The sequence below is a fragment of the Girardinichthys multiradiatus genome, chromosome 1 (assembly GCF_021462225.1).
Source record: "Girardinichthys multiradiatus isolate DD_20200921_A chromosome 1, DD_fGirMul_XY1, whole genome shotgun sequence".
Classification (NCBI taxonomy): Eukaryota; Metazoa; Chordata; class Actinopteri; order Cyprinodontiformes; family Goodeidae; genus Girardinichthys; species Girardinichthys multiradiatus.
This window is the reverse complement of record NC_061794.1, coordinates 29900830-29907005: the sequence shown is the minus strand read 5'-3', so window position 1 is coordinate 29907005 and position 6176 is coordinate 29900830.

The window sequence follows — 6176 nt, the reverse complement described above, 5'->3', positions numbered from 1 at the left end:
AGAGAAAAAATGTTTGAAAAAACTTTTTTGATTAAAATGACTAATTTTTTCTCACGAAGAGCAAAAAGTTATTTGCAAACATAAACTTTTATTTGCGCATGTCAAAAATCTTTGGTTACGACTCGCTCTTTTGGTTTGGATGCTCTCTGTTTTTGGTTGAACTCAACGAATTTTGAGTTCTGGGAACATGAACATCCTGGGCGGGGCCTAAAGACGAACGATATAAGACGTTTTCCTATTGGTTAGCGCTGACTAAAGCCGCAGACTCTGATCCGCCGCACCTCTGATCTTCCGCTCGAACTGCAAGGCTTGCAGTGTCGCCTCAGTGAGGAGACATCAAATGTACAGAAGAAAACTGCAGTTAAGAGAGCCGACAGTCAGAAATACGCGGTGACGTCAGCCGACACTAGCTCTCTCTTAAAGATTAGCGTCGCGCATACAAGGTGCATTACGGTAATGGAGCAGAAAGGACGTCGATCCTGGCAACGGTTGAGAAAATAAGAGGAAAACAGAAAAGTAACCTACAGAACATTTATATTAATTACATTTTTACAACTTTCACATTCATCTTTTATGTAAAATAATAAATATTTAATATTTTACTGTACAGTTTTGGAAAAATACCTTGTCAAACTACCTCAAAATGCTTAACCAGCATATGCTTTTGCCTAACTTTGAGGAATTTATTTCTCCAAAACCATGAGAGGTGACAACACAATCTCTTCAGATTTTATTAGAGGGTTATCTATATTATACATATATTATATTATATATAAATTATATAGTATTATATATATAATTATACACCATTCCTTTTCACTCTGTACAGCTCAGACTTCCAGTACAAGACAGACTCTCGTCATCTGCAGAAATACTCGGATGATTCTGCAGTCGTGGGTGGATCAGAGATGGACAAGAAGCTGAGTACAGGAAGGTGGTGGACCGCTTTGTGGCTTGGTGTGGAAACAATCATCTCATTTTGAACGTGACTAAAACCAAGGAGATGATTGTAGATTTTAAGAGAAACAGAAATAAGTCAAAAACTATTTATATCATGGGAGAAGAAGTGGAGGTGGTGGAGGAGTATAAATACCTCGGTGTTCACTCTAGTCTCTCTAGTCTGGACAACAGACTAGAGTGGAGATGCAACTGTGAAGCCATCTACAAGAAGGGACAGAGCAGACTGTACTTCTTGAGGAAGGTTAGGTCCTTTGGTGTTTGCAGCAAGATGCTGCATATCTTCTATAAGTCTGTTGTGGAAAGTGTGATCTCTTCTACCACCATCTGCTGGGGAAGCAGCATCAGAGCCAGGGACTTAAAAAAGCTCAACAAGCTGATAAAAAAGGCTGCCTCTGTTCTGGGGACTCGTCTGGAACCTCTGGAGATCATTGTGCAAAGAAGGATTCTTCATAAAATGAAGAACATTATGGAGAACCCTGAGCATCCTCTTCATGAGACTGTCCTACAACAACAGAGTGTCTTCAGTCAGAGGCTTCTTCAGATCTGCTGTAAGACGGAGCGCTAAAGGAGATCCTTCCTGCCCACAGCCATCAGCATCTACAACGACTCTTTGAGGAAACTTTCATAATATGAGCTATAACAACATTTCATTTCCCTTTAGGATTAATAAAGTATTTTTGAATTTGAATAACCAGAATTAATATTTCATAATTTTACTGTAAAGGTTTGGAGAAATACACAACTACCCCAAGTGTAGTATAAAACAGAGTCCATGTCAGGCAGAAGGCATCCCATAATTCGGTGTGTTGTCCTCACAACCTGTGATACTTCCTTCCTCTCCTGTGCAGTTCCCACACCACACTGTCATGCTGAGACACAGAGTCCTTTCCACCGTGGCCCTGTAGACATTTGTAAGCAGCTGAGGAGAGAGACCAGTCTGTTTTTATTTCTTGATGAAGAAGAGCTGTTGTTGTACCTTCTTCAACAGGCGAGGGACGTTTCTGGTCCAGGAGAGGTCAGAGGAGATCTGGAGGCTCTTGCACTTTAAGCTGTCCAGACCACTTCCCACAGGACCTCATCGACCTCACCAAAAAGAAGCGTTTGTCGTACTTTGTTGGGGTAGTTGTGTATTTCTCCAGAAATCTACAGTGAAATTATGAAATACTAATTCTGGTTATAATATAGATGACCCTCTAATATAATCTGAAGAGATTGTGTTGTCGCCTCTCTTGGTTTTGGAGAAATAAATTCCTGAAAGTGGGACAAATGCATATAATGGTTGAGCATTTCGAGGTACTTTGACAAGATATTTCTCCAAAACTGTACAATAAAATATTAAATATTTATTATTTTACATAAAACATGAATGTGAAAGTTGTAAAAATGTAATTAATATAAATGTTCTGTGGGTTCCTTTTCTGTTTTCCTCTTATTTTCTCAACCGTTGCCAGGATCAGCGTCCTTTCTGCTCCATTACTGTAATGAACCTTATATGCGCGACGCTAATCTTTAAGAGAGAGCTAGCGTCGGCTGGCGTGACCGCGTATTTCTGACTGTCGGCTCACTTAACTGCAGTTGTCTTCTGTACAACAAGCCCTGCAGTTCGAGCAGAAGTTCAGAGATGCGGGGGATCAGAGTCTGCTGCTTTAGTCAGCGCTAACCAATAGGGAAATGTCTTATATTGTTCGTCTTTAGGCCCCGCCCAGGATGTTCATGTTCCCAGCACTCAAAATTCTTTGTGTTCAACCAAAAGCAGAGCGTGTCAACACCAAATGAGCGAGTCCTAACCAAAGATTTTTGACATGCGCAAATAAAGTTTTATGTTTTGCAAATAACTTTTTTCTGTTCATGAGAAAAAATTAGTCATTTTAATCAAAAAAAAGTTTTTTTCAAACAATTTTTTTCCTTCCCAAAATAAAATATTCCATAAAAAAAAAAAAAAAAATTTTACAACTCTGAAAGTTTTAATCACAACTTAATATTTTTTGATTGAGATTAGCTTTTTTTTTTTGATTGAATATTCCAAAAATTTTGACCACAATTTATTTTTTTGATTGGGATTAGTTTTTTGTTTGATTGAATAATATTGAGACAAATTTACCTCCACAGTTAAGTAGGAATTAATTGCTGTTTGTGTATCTGGTATCTATTCATGAACGGGGTAATTAAGGTGCAAACGTGGCTTGACTTTTCTTTCTGAGGTCTACAGAAGCAAACTGTGTTCCAGAGAGTTCCCAGCAGAGACCCTGCCTATACAACGCAGAGTGGAGCAGTTTTCCCGGTCTGAAGGAAGGACAAATGTACCGCAATACAACACGCCGCTGTGCATGCAGTTCGGCCCGGAATGAGCCGCCCATTTCCTACAGCTACGGAGGTTAGTTGCAAATTAACACTTTGTTTACCGTGGATGCTTTCCTCAACTTTGTCGCCCCGGACAACTTCTCCTCAGCACGGTACACGTAAGAGGTAGTGTTTGGGCAGAGAAGATTAGTTTAGAGTTAAATAATCAAAATGTTTGTTTAATGACATTTGTTTTTGTTTGTGTTGAGAAATTCAGCTACAGTAAGTGCTAGCAGACTAGTGTTCAACTAAAGATGTGTTCTGTGTTGTTTTTTTTAAGTTAAGACACACTTTATTTAAAGGGTGGTTTTTAAACACAGACCGGCCATAAAGCGCCATCGATGCTTATGCATTTCAACCTTTTTTTATTAGTGGTAGTTTAAAGGTATGTGTTTGATTCAGGTAACCAGCTACAGGCTTCCTTTTTTAGCTCCAACCGCTAACGGCTAAGAACACGTGCTCGCCCACTTTATGAGTCATCTGAAGATCATTTACCCAGAAAGGTTGTTAGTTTCCAATCTAGGAAGTTATATTTCCTTAAATATTATTTGACTAAACGTTATAACTAATTAAACACCATTAAGACCCATTTATCCAAAAGGTTTGGTCCTTATTCAAAATAATATTTCCTTAAATATTATTTTAATATTTTCAATTCAGTTTTATTTTCAGTTTTATTTATATAGCGCCAATTCACAACACATGTTGTCTCAAGGCACTTCACAAAAGTCAGGTTCATACATTCCAATTAGTCCATTGAACAGTTCAGTCAGAGTTATTTATTTATTCAAATTGGATAAAATGTTTTTCTGTCTAAGGAAACCCAGCAGATTGCATCCAGTCAGTGACTTGCAGCATTCCCTCCTCCCGGATGAGCATGTAGAGACAGTGGACAGTCACTGGTGTTGACTTTGCAGCAATCCCTCATACTGAGCATGCATGTAGCAACAGTGGAGAGGAAAAGCTCCCTTTTAACAGGAAGAAACTTCCAGCAGAACCAGGCTCAGTGTGAGCGGCCATCTGCCACGACCAACTGGTGGTTTGAGCGAACAGAGCAGAGACACAAAGAGAACAAAGAAGCACTGATCCAGGAGTACTTTCTATGGGAAGGAAAAGTAAATGTTAGTGGATGTAGCTCCTTTAGTCGTTTCATCTAGAAAGAAAGAACAGATAAACTCAGCCAGTTTTCAAGGTTAGAGTCTGAAAGAGAGCACATAGAGTTAGTCACAGTAAAGCTCAGTCAATAGCCATGTCTAGGAGAGAGAAAGGGTTAAACACTGAAAGACAGGTCCATGTGGATCATCGGTAGAGGGTGAGCATTAAGTTGTTGCCAGCAAAAGCTCGGACAATGCCCCTCTCCAGAAAGGTGTCACAGGTAGACATAGAGCCAGGCCAGGTGTAGCTTCTAGGAAGAGAAAAGAGAGAACAAAGTTAAAAGCTGAAATAACAGCAAATAATGCAAAATTGGAGAGTAGTATGAGAATGTAGCGAACAGGGTGAAAGTGGTCATTATGTCCTTCAGCAGCCTTAGCCTATAGCAGCATAACTACACAGAAAGTTTCAGTTCAGATGATTTAGTTAAACGGCGCTCATTTTCAACAATGTCGTCTTAAGGAACCCCACAAAGGGTCCTACTGATGGTCATTGTTATACTAAAAACCACAAGGCTTGGGATACCTCCCTCTGTCAGACTGATTATAACCATTGGAAAAGAGAAGGGGTCATACAGCTAGCAGAAATGGAGGGTGTGTTTGCACCTCAACCATAACTGAGCCGGTTTAGGCTAAACCTGACTCCCCCTTACTCCATCCAACAGGGAGGGAGGAAGGCTCCCTCCATGATAACCTAAGCCACTCTAACTATAAGCTTTATCAAAAAGAAAAGTTTTAAGCCTAGCCTTAAAAGTAGACAGAGTGTCTGCCTCACGGACCAAAACCGGGAGCTGGTTCCACAGGAGAGGAGCCTGATAACTAAAGGATCTGCCTCCCATTCTACTTCTAGAGACTCTAGGAACCACCAGTAAGCCTGCAGTCTGAGAACGAAGTGCTCTGTTAGGAATATATGGAACAATCAGATCTCTGATGTATGATGGAGCTAAATCATTAAGGGCTTTATATGTGAGGAAGATAATTTTAAATTCTATTCTGGATTTAACAGGGAGCCAATGAAGGGAAGCTAAAATAGAAGAAATATGATCTCTCTTTTTAATTTTCATTAGAACTCTTGCTGCAGTATTTTGAATCAGCTGAAGACTTTTAACTGCATTTTGCGGACATCCTGATAGTAAAGAATTACAATAGTCCAGGCTTGAAGTAACAAATGCATGGACTAGTTTTTCAGCGTCACTCCTGGACAAGATATTTCTAATTTTGGCAATGTTCCGGAGGTGAAAGAAGGAAATCCTAGAAACCTGTTTAATGTGGGAATTAAATGACATGTCCTGGTCAAAAGTAACACCAAGGTTTTTTACTTTATTACCGGAGGTCAATTTAATGCCATCCAGGTTAAGTGATTGACTAAGCAGTTTCTTTTTTAAAGACTCCGGTCCAAAGACGACAACTTCTATCTTGTCTGAATTTAGAAGCAAAAAATTTAAAGTCATCCAAGTTTTTATGTCTTCAAGACATGCTTGTAGTGTATCTAACTGGTTGGGTTCATCAGGATTTATGGATAAGTAAAGCTGAGTATCATCAGCGTAACAGTGAAAATTTATCCTATGCTGCCTGATAATTTGACCTATTGGAAGCATATATATAGTAAAGAGAATTGGCCCAAGTACTGAACCCTGTGGTACTCCACAATTAACCCTGGAGTTTAAAGATGATTTATCATTTACATGAACAAACTGGAATCTGTCAGACAGATAAAATTTAAAC